The sequence below is a fragment of the Achroia grisella genome, unplaced genomic scaffold (assembly GCF_030625045.1).
Source record: "Achroia grisella isolate CSIRO2021 unplaced genomic scaffold, CSIRO_AGI_Agris_v1 utg149, whole genome shotgun sequence".
Taxonomy (NCBI): Eukaryota; Metazoa; Arthropoda; class Insecta; order Lepidoptera; family Pyralidae; genus Achroia; species Achroia grisella.
Genome location: NW_026712644.1, coordinates 3,881,316 through 3,897,197, shown reverse-complemented (window position 1 = coordinate 3,897,197; position 15,882 = coordinate 3,881,316). Strand labels below are relative to the sequence as shown.

Genomic DNA, 15,882 nt, shown 5'->3' with positions numbered 1-15,882 from the left:
GAGTTTCTTGCCAGTTCTTCTCAATTGGATCTATATACTGAACTGGATGGTAGGGGGAAAAAATTAAAATTATAATGTAAAAAATTTGACGTTCATAATGCTAAAATGTCCTACATGAATAAATGATTTTTCATTTTTTTTTTTAATTTTGAATTAATTTAAAATAATATACGGAACTTTCAGATCACAAGTTTGTTTCGTATATACCGAATTTTTGAATTTTTACTTGAATATTTAGTGTCAATATTTGCTACACTCAATACAGAGAGGTGTTTTTATATGTTTGTAGCGTTTGTCCAAATATTTGATTGTTAAATATCGTATGTTTAAAACTAAACTGAGCTAACAAAACTTACAAATTATTGGAAATAGACCTAATAGTGATAAAATTAAGATCGATATTGCAAATTTTGAGTTAACTGCACTTTATTTTTAAAACTTATGTTAATTTTTACACTTACTTGTCTTTTAGAATAAAAGTCAATATAAAAATTGCAACACTGAATGTACCAGGACAACATGAAGTAACAGATATATAGAAGAATTAAATCTTTACTGAATTATTTGTATAAAAAAGGACACGTGATCCAAACGTCAAAAGGCAAACCCAAACGGTCGTGCTATCAGTCGAGTCGTATGCCCATCGACATAAAATTTGAATATTTTAACAATGAAAGTACCAGGATAACATGAAGTAACAGATAGTTTGAAAGATTCAACTACTAAACTATTATTTGTATAAAAAAATACCGACACGTCATTCAAAAGCCAAGGCAATCACCAAAAGGTCATGACATCAGTCGAGTCGTATGCTTATCGACTTCATATCTAGTTTTTATATAATTGAAGTACCAGGACAACATGAAGTAACAGATAGTTTGAAAGATTCAACTACTAAATTATTATTTCTATAAAAAAATACCGACACGTCATTCAAACGTCAAAAGGCAATCAGAAAAGGTCTTGACATCAGTCGAGTCGTATGACAAACGACATAAAATCTAGTTTTTATATTATATAATATTGCAACAATGAAACTACCAGGACAACATGAAGTTATAGATGGTTTGAAGAAATAAATCTTTACTGAATTATTTGTATAAAAAAAATACGGAAACGCCATCCAAAGGTCAAAACGCAATCACAAATGATCATGACATCAGTCGAGTCGTATGCTTATCGACTTCAAACCTAGTTTTTATATAATTGTACAACAATGAAAGTACCAGGACAACATGAAGTTATAGACAGTTTGAGGGATTCAATCATAATTAAGTACAGTATTGAATCATTAATATTCATACAAAAAAATACATGTCATCCAAACGTCATACATTCAAAGATCATACAAACTTGACAAACAATAGAAATAATGAATTCTTCACTATTATATCATTATTTAAATGTAGTCGACTTTGACATTTTAATTACTGCGTTTTTGTTCAAGTCAGTATGTTCTATATAGGAATAAATGTGTACAATATATCTTATATATAAAATTCTCGTGTCACAGTTTTCGTTCCCATACTCCTCCGAAACGGCTTGACAGATTCTCATGAAATTTTGTCACCGGGACAGCTAGTCTTTATATATAAAAATTACGTGTCACGTTGTTTGCCCGCGATGGACTCCTAAACTACTGAACCGATTTCAAATTTGATTTGCACATTGTGTGCAATTTGATCCAACTTGAAAGATAGGATAGCTTACATCTCAATTTATAGTCGCAATATTATTTTATTCAAGAACCTTAGACACAGCAACGCGTGGCCGGGTCTGATAGTACTTATATTTCGGACTACTCTAATGCTATTGGCCGCAGCTGGCCTTTACAGCTTCACCGGACGTCAGGGGGCGAGTGCAGATGGCACCCCAAACCAATGGAGCGGCCTGCCTGACGGATACGACTTTAGTCTGAGGGCACCACTAGTGGTTCGAAACTCGGCTCAGGCCGTCAAAATATCGATCCCCGTTTGAATTGGACGGGGGTCGATCGGAGGGGAAATATACATAACAACTAGTTGCCCAAATAAAGAAAAAAATATTTAATAATAAAAAATTACAATTATCAACCTTTATTTCTTATTATATTTGACTCCCTTAAGGGTAACATTTTTACAAACTTTGAATGACATATTTATTTATATTTAATCAACGGCCTAAAAAATAAATTTCAACCTCTAGCTTCAAAAATAACAATGCTTCCATACGAACTTTCAGAAAGGGGTTGTAAAGGGTTGAAAGGGTTGAAAGGTTGAAAGGGATCTCCCCTTTCAACCCTTTACAACCCCTTTTCGCATTAAAAAGAAGCCTATGTACTTTCTCAGGGCCAATACCATCTGTGTATCATTATTTCATTTCATTTAAATCGCTTCAGTAGTTTTGCGTGAAAACGAGTCAGACAGACAGAGTTTCTTTCTTATATATAATATTAGTTAGGATTTATACGCCAAGGGAGAAAGATTGATATTACAAAAACCACTAGGTCCTAATTCTAAAGGAACTATAACACTATATTAATAATTTCGTCAAAGCGTACGGTAGACTCGAACGTAACCTTATGTGAATAACAAAACATAAAAAAAATATTGATTTCGAGTCGACAACATATATCGGCAAAATTCGGATTATGGAGTATTTCGTTAAATTCTAATGACACTGACAAACAAACCGCAGTCGCCATCTTTTCATTTCACTAGCATTTTCTTCGGTCGTTGACGTTTCGCGAAAATATTGTTTTTGATACTTTTTTATGATAAAAGAGTATGTGTTTTTTCTTTAAACCTGAAATTGGCTGATTGCGAGACAAATTTGGCAATTTATTTTTATTAATTTGTTTTACGGCTCTGGATACAAGTTCTTTTTAGCCCAACTTAAAGATTTATAAGAAAAAAAAATAGTTTAAAAACTTTTGCACCTTTATTTACTATATTTATTAAACACAATGAACGAAGCGTTACAAATCTATGCCTTGCTTACTTTTAATATTCCATGAGAACCGATGACTACAGAAATATCTACCCATATTTCACCCGAGCGAAGCCGGGTTTTCATCTAGTAACATTATATTTTTCGGGCGAAGCCAAGATACGTTACTAGTATTTATATTCAGATTAAGAAAATGCGCAACCGACTATATGCCAAGGGAGAAAGACTGATATTACAAAACCCACTAAGTCCTAATTCTAAAGGAACTATAACACTATATTTTTCGTGCGAGGCCAAGATACGTTACTAGTATTTCTACATATGAAGAAAATACGCAACCGTGTTGTGTTGTGCTTAATTTATGTTGACCTTAATTTATCCTCATTCAGGATCCAAGGCAGAACAGGTTATCTAGATTCATACATCTATAAATAGATAGACAGACAATTGTTTTATATAATTGAATGGTAAACAAACTCGACCATCCATCCAATGATAATTGGCGACAGTCTGAGTAAAGGTATACAGAGTAAATATGTACAGAAATGATAACAGAGATAATGGCTGTATGGGTTTAGAGTCTTTGCCTTTCCTGTAATCTATTTATTTATTTATTTATTTAATTAATACAATATAAACTTACAGCTAATTGCCAACACGTTTATATTTTAAAACTATTTATTCTACTTAAAATTATACGATGATAAACATATTCTTATTTCAGTAATTATGAAAGGCAAGGCTTCTGTATAAACGTCAGCATCTATACATATAAATAAAATTGTAGTGTCTGTTTGTAATATTGAAATAACCGTTTTTTACTACATGCATATGAATATAAATACGATACATACACCAAAATAACATTTTTTAGAATTTTTGTCTGTCTGTTTGTTCCGGCTAATCTCTGAAATGGCTGGACCGATTCTGACGGGCTTTTTTTAGCAGGTACGTGCTGTAATAAGTAATAACTTAGGGTACTTTTATTTTAGAAAAATAAAGTTAAATTCCACGCGGACGAAGTTTCGGGTATAGCTACATTGTATACGGTACATATTTTATAATTTTTGTCTGTCTGTCTGTCGGTCTGTTTGTTCTCTGAAATGGCTGGACCGATTTTGACTGGACTTTTTTTGGCAGGTAGCTGATGTAATGGCGAGTAACTTAGGCTACTTTTATTTTAGAAAAATTGTTTTATTTTAGAAAAATAAACCTAAATTCCAATGCGGACGAAGTCGCGGGAACAGCTAGTGCTAAATAAAACAAAAAAGTCATTAATGACATATGTCATCACGTGGCGGTTGCAATATCCCAAATGCACTACCATTCTAGAGAACAAAGGGGTCTCTACTCTGTAACCTATAATTTTACTACCATATTGACATGCTTTCAAACGAAACAACAATTATTAAACAGAGCAACACACAAATTTCTTTCTAGTTTTTCTCGTGATGATACACTTTCCGAATAAATATATATTAAAAAAAAAACTTAAATTTAAGTTTATTTGAATATAGAATTTGCTAAATCGAATAAAAAAATTTGCTTATTTTGGATGACTTGGGGGCGGGGGAGTCTTGATGATGATTACGTCATCGTAATCATCATCATTTACTTTTTTACACGAATGGCAACCCGCACATTATCTTTGCTAAAAAAACAATATCATTGCCTTGCCTTTTTCCCATTATTTGGGGTCGGCGCAGTATGTCATTCTCTTCCACTGCTCTCTATCGGTCGTCATATCAGAACATACTCTATTTAAATTATTAACGTATTTACCTCTCTCTCGTACACTAGCCGTGGTCACGAGCTGACTGACTAGCTAGTGCAACCTAGCCGAAACGTCGAGAGAGGTAAATACCTTTATTTGCCATAAAATTATTCGTGTTAAGACCCGGTTAATAATTTAAATAATGTATATGTTGTGGTGGGGTTCTTTTTTGTTGAGATGTGTTAAATAAGAATAATATGTATGTTTGCAGAATAATTGTATTGTCTCTTTTTATGATATATTTACACTGATGTCAATCTATATTTTGTATTTTGACAACTAAACTATTACTCGTAATATATTAAATAACAAATTAATAAGTAGGTCGTATATACTCGTAACAGTATATTAAACACGAAAGTTTAAAATTAACTAGAACATACTCTTCTTTTATTGACATCATCTTTCACACAATCCATCCATCTTTTCTTAGGGCGTCCCGTCCCTTTACATACAAAAAAAATATTTACGTAAGCAAGGAAAAAAGACTATTCAAAAGTGTTTAAATTTAAGTTTATTTGAATAAAGAACTTTCTAAATTTGCCTGAAAAAAGATTCAGATGTCGTGTTCAAACACTGCCCTTGTAAATAAAAAAATTATTACAAAATTGAAGAATTTGTAAATGATAGTAATGTTTTTGTTGAAAAACACTTTGAATTCATAGCACTGACAATATTATCTGATTGCACTAAGAATGAGTGCATAGCGGTTTCTATGTTGCATACGTCTTACCTGCTATGGTGTAATTATTTATTAAAAAAGAAACATCTATTCTATCAAAGGAGCAACACATAAGTTTCTTGCTCGTTCTTCCTGTGATGAGTCTGCGTTCCGAATGAGTGGTGGAATTAAAAATGTGACTATACAAAAGTGCTTGTATTGAGTTTATTTGAGTAAAGATTATTTCTATTCTAAACACAGTATATAAAGCAAGCTGAAGAGGCAGAATGTGAGAGAAAGTCACCCAAGCAACACGACTTCCTACAAATGTACTGCTTCCAAAAATCGGTTGCACTGTATCATTTCCTAGAAACATTATCTAAATTCCTAGCGTACTCTGAGCCCCTAATAGAGCGGTCATCGCGCACAGATTAGATAACATTGTAATCTTAAAATCCATAGATTAATTTTATACTCGATAAAGCATATTTATTTGTTAATTTTAAAAATACAATAAGATAATGTAATACCAAGTATATATTACATAAAATTAACATCCTGGTTATAAATATAGATAATCTGGTTATCATAGGACTTGCGACCTTTCAGTAACTTGATTTCACATCTTAGTAATTTAATAAATTAACATTACAAATTTTCCAACACACATGCTAGTAAAGTCTATCTAAATTGACTGTTTTGCGATATATAAAGTCACTTATAAAACACCTGTGCGTTATAAATGCTCACAGTTACTATATTCCATGCTCGGAGTTTCTCTGCGTGATCGAATCAGAAATGAGGAGATCCGCAGAAGAACCAGAGTGACCGACATAGCCCGAAGAATTGCGACTTTGAAGTGGCAATGGGCAGGGCACATAGCTCGTAGGACAGATGGCCGTTGGGGCAGTAAAGTCCTCGAGTGGCGACCACGGACCGGAAGACGCAGCGTGGGAAGGCCTCCAGCAAGGTGGACCGACGATCTGCTCAAGATCGCGGGAAGGCATTGGATGCGAGCAGCGCAGGACCGATCGTCGTGGAGATCTTTGGGGGAGGCCTATGTCCAGTAGTGGACGTCTTCCGGGCTGCGATGATGATGATGATGATGACTATATTCCATAACCTCAGTTGAAATAAATTCAAGAAAGTGCTTCCTCAAATATGGTTGAGTGCAATGATGGCTGGCTCATCGGTTATACTCGTGAACGGGTGCTGCTTGTGGGGTGGAAGTATATTGTCAAAGTAATATTCAATAACAAATAATAGACAATGTCGGATTACAAGGGGGGCCAGATTAGACAGGGGCCGGATTACCGCGGGTCCACTGTACTACAGTAGAAGTACCAGGAGAACATGAGTGTATAGACAATGTGAACTAATTTCATGTAATTTCAGTATCATGAAATCGTAACAAAGCATTTGTTGGCGGTAAAAATTGATTACATATTGAAAAGCAAACAATTAACAAATGAGTCATTTGTTTTGCTTTTCCTTATACGTGTGTAGAAACGTGCGAGGGGCACCACTATCTATATAATAGGGCAAGAGGGACATAACTATCTTTACATCTAATATATAAAATTCTCTTCCTTCCTACTAATATTATAAATGCAAAAGTAACTCTGTCCGTCTGTCTGTCTTATATCTTTTAAACTACGCAACGGATTTTAATGCAGTTTTCAGCCATAGATAGAGTGATTCAAGAGGAAGGTTTATATGTATAATACATGCGTGTTATAGTATAGAAGAAGGCGAGAAATTAAAAGATTTGTAACGCATGTGCGAAGCTAGTATATAATATAATCCTTACTTCCTACTAATATTATAAATGCGAAAGTAACTCTGTCTGTCTGTCTCGCTTTCACGTCAAAACTACTGAACCGATATAAATGAAATTTAGTACGAAGATTGTCTAGATCCTGACAAAGGACATGGGCTACTTTTTACCGATTTAAATTAAATATTTTTAGGCTGTTGATCATTACATAGTATAAAACAAAGTCACTGTCGCTGTCCGTCCCTATGTATGCTTAAATCTTTAAAACTACGCAACGGATGTTGAAGCGGTTTTTTTTAATATATAGAGTGATTCAAGAGGAAGGTTTATTTGTATAATACATGTACACCCGTGCGAAGCAGGGACGAGTAGCTAGTTACATATAAATATACTAGCTTTTGCCCGCGGTTTCGCTCGCGTTAAGTTGAAAAAGGGAGAATTAATCAAAATCCTTTCTTAGCGGATGCCTACGTCATAACATCTACCTGCATGCCAAATTTCAGCCCGATCCGTCCAGTGGTTTGGGATGTGCGTTGATAGATCACTGTGTCAGTCACCTTTGAGTTGTATATATTAAGATTGTACATTCAAAGTTTGTAAAATTCTTACCCTTAGGAGAGTGGTCTCGGACAGTGCGGTTTCAGAGGAGCTTCCTCCTTCCACTTAGATTGTGGAATGAACTTCCTGCCGAGGTTTTCTCACGAGACTACAGCATGGGGTTTTTGAAGAAGGGTATATTAAGGTTTCTTAAGGGTCGGCAACGCGCCCGTGACACCCCTGGTGCTTCAGGCGTCCATAGGCTACGGTAACCATTTACCATCAGATGGGCCGTATGCTTGTTTGCCACCATAGTAGTATAAAAAAAAAGGAGTAAAATAGGGGGTGAAAATTTGTATGGAAATTCGTCACTTTTGAAGCTAGAAAGATGAAACTTTTTTTTGCTTTTTTGGGTTAGTTTATTGATTTTTATTCGTTATTTAGTCAAGGTTTTCACACGCAGACGAAGTGGAGTGGACAGCTAGTAATCAATATGACAAATCAAAACGTTAGCGATGAGCTGGACTTTGTATCTGCGTTATATCAACAATTTATATCTAATGTTCGATTTCCAATGTACAAACGATGACTGTGACAACATATAATTATACACTACAATGTATGTAATATACATTACTCAGAGGACTCACAGGACATTGCAAATTGAATAAGCATATGGCAAAACTAAGCCTATGCACGACAAATATCTGCAGATTCTGCCAAACTGAAGAGGAAACGCCACTACACATCCTATGTGGTTGTAGCCCACTCATGCATAAACGAAATATCTTCTTTGGAAAGTTTACACTCTTTCCAGAGGAGATAAAAACCATCGCTCCTAAGAATATCCTTCAATTCTTGTCCCTGACGGGTCTAGGTAGCGAACTCTGAAAAAGGGCGAGCACAATAGATCCATGTAGGTCGCAGTGCTACAGGTGCTACAAACACCTGACAATAACCCAAACAAACCAATAAAATACATTAGAAATTTAATTAATATTACAGCACATATATGTACATACTAGCTGGGCCGACGACTTCATTCGCGTAAAATAGTGACATTGACCAAATAATTAAATATTTTTTAATTATCTAACCTAAAAAAAGTCAAATAAAAAGTTTCATATAGCTTAAAAAATGACGAATTTCCGTACAGAATGCCATACAACTCAATGAACAGCCTAAAAATTAATATTAATATGAGATCATATATATGTACATACTAGCTGGGCCGGCGACTTCATTCGCGTCAATTAGTGACATTGACCAAATAAAGAAATATTTTTTAATTACATATCTAACCTAAAAAAAGTTTCATGTACATTTAAAAATGACGAACCATACAGAATTCCATACAACTCAATCAACAGCCTAAAAATTAAGTTTCAGACTTCAAGCTATAAAAGTGACGATTCTTCCATACAACATTGCATCGCCCCTTTCAATCCCTTACAACCCTTTTTCGCATCAAAAACTAGGCTATGTTCTTTCTTAGAGTCCACACTATCTGTGTATCAAATTTAATTTAAATCAGTTCAGTATTTTTGGCGTGAAAGAGAGACAGATAGACAGAATTACTTTAGCATTTATAATATTCAACAACAAGCATCCAATTTATGTTTTTTCTTCGGACTATTGTAATGCTGTTGGCCGCAGTTGGTCTTTACAGCTTCACTGGACGATAGGGGGCGAGTGCAGATGGCACTCCAAACCAAAGGAAGGACTTATGGAGCGGCTGAAGGCCAACTCCCGCCTGACGTATTCTTTAGTATTTAGCTTTGTCATTTTTGGGTTAGATTTTTTTTTCTTTATTTAGTTAAAGTTACTAGTCCACGCTGACGCTAACGGTAGACGCTGGCGGGGCACCAGCGCAAGAACCGCGTGGAGGACGACCTGACGTGGTACAGATGGTTGCAGGTTCAAATTAAAATTATCTCATGACACAAACATATTCATGATTACAATTGATCTGGGTGTTTTCTATGTATATTATGTATGTATTTACAAAACATATATTTTTAAGTATTTAGACCAGTTGTCTAGTACCATAACACAAGCTCTGCTTAGCTTGGGACTAGATGGCGCTGTATGAATTGTCCTGGGTTATTATTATTATTACAGACTAGTTGACCTGTGCGACTTCGTTCGTGTTTAATTTCCCTACCTTTTACAATATTTTTCATTGCAGCTCCGCTCCTATTGGTCGTAGCGTAATGTTATATAGTGGGGGAAGGGGATTGTTAGTAATATGGATTGATAACCCCATTGTTAGCAATGTACCATGTCAGGTTGACCTCCACGCGGTTCCCCCTGGAAACCATCGTGATAAATTCCCGGTGAATTTGTCATGTTGGGCTAACTGACCTGACTTCATGTTCATCTTATCATCCTCCACTGGTGCTCCGCCAGCGTAAACCATTAGCGCAGGCGGGTACACCATTCCATTATCATCAATTAAAAAAAAAATGTTATATAGTAGTATGTAAGCGTCGACAAATGGACTATCCAACACAAAAAGAATTGTTCAATTCGAACCAGTAGTTCCTGAGATTAGCGCGTACAAACAAACAAACTCTTCAGCTTTATAATGCGAAAGTAACTCTTTCTATCTGTCAGTCGCGCTGTCAAGTTAAACCTACTGAACCAATTTAAATATAATTTGGCACACAGATAGTCTAGACTTTGAGACAGAACATAAGCTACTTTTTAATGCTAAGAAAGGGTTGTAAGGGGTTGAAAGGGGAGTTGAACAGTTGTAAAACAAACAAACAAACTCTTCAACTTTATAATCTTAGTATAAATAACATATACCGCATCTCATAGATAACGGGGTCATATTGAGGTCAATTAATGGAAATATTATATGAGATACATTATACACAGAGAAATAACAACATCTTTCCGTGGGGAAAGGGAATTGTTAGTAATGTGGACTGATGATCTTATTTTTTTTTATGGATGATAATGGGATGGTGCACCCGCCTGCGCTAACGGTTTACGCTGGCGGGGCACCAGTGGAGCATGATAAGATGAGCATGAGGTCAGGTCAGTTAGCCCATCGTGACAAATTCACCAGGAATTTATCACGATGGTTTCCAGGGGGAACCGCGTGGAGGTCAACCTGACATGGTACATTGATAGTAATGGGTTCATGAGTCCATATAACTAACAATCCCTTCCACCTTGATGATCTTATTGCTACCAACCATGTCATGTACCTCCACGCGGTTCCCCCTGGAAACCATCGTGGTACATTCTTGGTGAATTTGTCACAATGGGCTAACTGACCTGACCTCATGCTCATCTTATCATCCTCCACTGGTGCCCTGCCAGCGTAAACCGTTAGCGCAGGCGGGTGCACCATCCCATTATCATCCATAAAAAAAAATAAGATCATCAGTCCACATTACTAACAATTCCCTTGTTGCTCAACTCATGCTCAGCCTATCATTCTCCACTGGTATATATCCAGGCCGATAAAAATAATCATACTTATGAATACAAATGTTTCTTTCATCAAAGGAATCGAACACGCGACCATCGAAAATAAGGCTACGTTCTATAGTGTTAAAACTGGAGACATTGTAAAAAAAATCGTGAAATATAACAGATTTTGTGACGCCATTTTAAATTTTTATATCAAAACACGAAATTTAATAAAAATATTTTTTTTAAATGATTTTTTTAAAAGTCATTACCAAGGTCATGTACTAGGATATTATGAAAATATCAGAGGTATTTACGACCTCCTGTCATTCTTAATCATTATATAACAAAGTATGTATACATAAATAAGTTTATCTGATAAACAGAAGAGAAACAACATACTGATAATAATTTATGTTTATCACTATTTATTGATCATTTATCAATATTATAAATATATATTATATATGCTGGCCGGGGGGAGTGGTTACGCCTTTTATAACATTTTTATTGTTACCAATTATATATATTGTTATTTCGCTGGTCTGTTGTATTTGTAGTCAAGGTTTGTATATTTGTAATTTGGCGGGTAAGTGTGTACCTGTAAAGTGGCGCCTCTGTCGCGTCACTGCAAGTGCAATTGTGCATGTACATGTATTCACTTCGAAAAAACTCTGATTTGTACAATCAACCGCAGTGCACGCTGCTCAAAGTTAATCTCGAATTTAGACAATATTTTTGTGTTTTGTGCTTATATCATTGTGATCTGTGCGACAGCTGTTCAGAGGTGGTCTCCAGGAGTACGAGCCCAATATATTGTAGGTAACAAGCCTTGAATGTTTTAATCAGTCAGCGAGTTAACATCATATTTCTGAACCAGCGACCGCGCCCTACCGCATGGTGGTGAAACCTTATTTGCTATATTTTTCCGCAATTTCCCACCAGGAAGGCTTGTTAATAATGCTGACTTAACAATACAACACAATGTAATGTAAACTGTGAAATTAATAGTAGTGTAAGATTTATATAATTGTATATGCATATTGGTAAATGTTGGCTCCTAGCAAAAGAAAAAAAATACTATAAACAAATATATATATATATAGGAGCCTAGGAGCACAGCAGCCTAACACTTCTGAAGAAAAAGGAAAACAAATCCTAATAAAGATAGGTGACACTGCATGTCGTCAACTCACCCGGCCGGCCAGCGGTGGTTCTGGGCCAGACGGATAAGGTCTGCCTCGGTGCCACTGTTAGGCAAATTGTAACATCTCGGCTGGAGTTGTACAAAAGTGGAAATTAAAGAAATATAATAATATTAAAGTAAATTAAAAAAAGGCACGGACCAATATTTCTGTGGAAAATTGTATTTAATTAAAAAACAAAATAATGCTGACTAACAACCCTACTGCTAGCAATTCAAAATTCAAAATATCTCTATTCATGTAGGTCTATTACAGACTCTTGATATGTCAAATCTACCGTCAGTTCGGAATGATTTCGAGATGAGAACTGACAAGAAACTCAGCTCGTATGCAATGTACTATGTCTTATTGACCTCCACTAATTTTATACATTCCTGGTAAATTTCCCCTTACTTTCTACATTATGATCCTCAATTGCTGCGAAATTATAAAAAAAAAAACACCCAGACCTACAAACAATCATACTCATGAATATCAGTTTGCTCCATGCGAGGTATTGAACCCACAACCGTGGGAAGTAAGGCGGAGTGCTAAACCGATAAACCACCAGGGTTTTTTTATACTACGCTGGTGATAATCCGAGTGTACCAAAACGAACCTCTCTGTGACAACCTCAGCCATTTCAGATATCTAAATTCTTCTACCATCTACAACTTTATGTTATCCTGGTACTTTTACGGATTCATTAGCATATCTTGGTGGGAGAAAGGAGAGTTTGTAATAGGGGCTGATGTTTCCCATTGGGCTCCCTAAAATATGGTCGATCCCAATGATGGCTGGCTCATCCGTTATACTCGTGAACGGGTGCTGCTTGTAGGGACTGGTCTGTTCTAATCACTATGACTGATTTCCTCTTATTAATTGTTTAAGCAGTTGGTTGTATATTCAATATTTTTTCTATTTGAGTATTTAAGTAATTGAATTAGTGCTAATTGGTGGTTTGTATTCACACTTAAACTTAAAAATGTAAAGTAATAATAAAATTATTTAAAACACGCAAGTTTCTTGCTCGGTCTTCTTGTGATGAGACAGCATTCCGAATGAGCGGTAGATTAAACAAAACGTGATGACTATTCAAAAGTGCTTCAATGTAAGTTTATTTGAATAAATGATTTTCTATTCTATTCTATTCTTATTCTATTTATTGCAAACTTTTTTTATACTACGACGTTGGCAAACTAGCATACGGCCCATCTGATGGTAAACGGTTACCGTAGCCTATAAATGCTTAAAACACCAGGTGTCCGTGCGCGTTACCGGCCGTTAAGAAATCTTAATATACCCTTCTTGAAAAACCCCATGCCGTAGTCTCTCGAGAAAACCTCGGCAGGTAGTTCATTCCACAATCTAAGAGTACGCGGGAGGAAGCTCCTCTGAAACCGCACTGTCCGAGACCACTTAGGTTCCAGCGTGTGGGGATGAATTCCCTGTCGATGGCGAGCGGTGCGATGGTAAAAGGTAGCATGGACAACATCTACTCTTGAAAAACCCCTAGTCTCTCAAGAAAACCACGGCAGGTAGTTCATTCCACAATCTAAGAGTACGCGGGAGGAAGCTCCTCTGAAACCACACTGTCCGAGACCACTTAGGTTCCAGCGTCTGGGGATAAATTCCCTGTCGATGGCGAGCGGTGCGATGGTAAAAGATAGCCATAGGCAACATCTACTCTTGAAAAACCCCTAGTCTCTCAAGAAAACCTCGGCAGGTAGTTCATTCCACAATCTAAGTTTACGCGGGAGGAAACTCCTCTGAAACCGCACTGTCCGGGACTACTTAGGTTCCAGCGTGTGGGGATGAATTCCCTGTCGATGGCGAGCGGTGCGATGGTAAAAGGTAGCATGGACAACATCTACTCTTGAAAAACCCCTAGTCTCTCAAGAAAACCTCGGCAGGTAGTTCATTCCACAATCTAAGTGTACGCGGGAGGAAGCTCCTCTGAAACCGCACTGTCCGAGACTACTTAGGTTCCAGCGTGTGGGGATGAATTCCCTGTCGATGGCGAGCGGTGCGATGGTAAAAGGTAGCATGGACAACATCTACTCTTGAAAAACCCCTAGTCTCTCAAGAAAACCTCGGCAGGTAGTTCATTCCACAGTCTAAGTGTACGCGGGAGGAAGCTCTACTGAAACCGCACTGTCCGAGACCACTTAGTTTCTAGCGTGTGGGGATGAGTCGATTGCGAGCAGTGCGCTTGTAAAAGGTAACCGTGGGCAAGATCTATTTTTTTATTTAACTACTAAAACTAACTAAGTATTGAAAATTGTGTCAATTACAATCAGAGATAAGTGATTCGTAGTCCTACAGAAGCGTAATTACGAAACTTTGTTGATAATAATTATCAATTTAAACTGTTTAAAATCGACATACTTACAATTTATTTATTTATTTAACTTCAATGCACACAATATACAAAATATAGTTTAGTACATTTGGCGGACTTAACACCATGCGGCATTTTCTACCAGGCAACCATAGGTGGTGCTGAGAATAATTGTTGGCGGTGCAAATATAATAAATGATAAACAAAATGCAATCTTAATATATATAACTCAAAGATGACTGACATAGTGATCTGTCAACGCACAGCCCAAACCACTGGATGGATCTTGGTGGCTGAAATTTGGCATGCAGGTAGATGTTATGACATAGGCATCTGCTAAGAAAGGATTTTGATAAATTCCACCCCTAAGGGAATAAATAAACGCGAGCGAAGACACGGGTAAAAGCTAGTTAAATATAAATAGAGCGATAAACAAAATATATATCTAAGAATCACATATATATATAAATATATTATATTATACATATATACAATAATATATATACATACCTATATCTATATTGTAACCTGTTTGTAATATTGAAATAATCGTTTTTTACTACATGCATATGAATAAATATGGTTCATACACCAAAATAACATTTATTACAATTTTTGTCTGACAGTCTGTCTATTACGGCTAATCTCTGAAATGGCTAGACCCATTTTGACGGGACTTTTTTGGCAGATAACTGATGTAATAAGGAGTAACTTAGGAGTCTATTTTTATTTTAGAAAAATAAAGCTAAATTCCACTCGGACGAAGTCGCGGGGACAGCTAGTTTGTTAATAAAGATGTCTGTTAAAAAACATAAAACTCTCAAAAGATTAGTAGAAAAACATGAATCCAACAATATTATGTTGCATTCATACCAGGGATTCATAATTAAGCCACAGGTTGTAATTATCTTTTTATTACATTACTACAGCATATTATTGACTTACTAGTCATTACTGATAAGAGAAGGTTAGCGACCACAAACATTTATAGAGTGTCATAAATGTTTATTTAAATGATGGAACATTTGTATGTGAATAGACAATATATGATTTTTAATCTATACAAAAAAGAAATAATTAACAAAAAATACTTCTCCTTTTTTTTTTTACTGTAATAATTCTTTTAGATCTAATACATTTTTAATCTATAAACCTATAAAAAAAAAATCTGTGCCAATTCTTATTGTAATAATTCTTTTAGTTCTAATAGATTTTTAATCTTATAAATCTATACAGGTTTACATTGTACCTTTT

At 35.8% G+C, this 15,882-nt stretch overlaps 2 protein-coding genes across 3 annotated transcripts in view; one reads left to right on the top strand and one right to left on the bottom strand.

The window, feature by feature from the left end:
* LOC131840755 (ATP synthase subunit e, mitochondrial) overlaps positions 1-15,882 on the top strand; it is a 38,721-nt gene that overhangs the window by 17,181 nt on the left and 5,658 nt on the right. The window lies entirely within an intron of this gene.
* LOC131840750 (glycerol-3-phosphate acyltransferase 4) overlaps positions 1-15,882 on the bottom strand; it is a 38,445-nt gene that overhangs the window by 21,026 nt on the left and 1,537 nt on the right. The gene's annotated exons all lie outside the window — the stretch shown is intronic.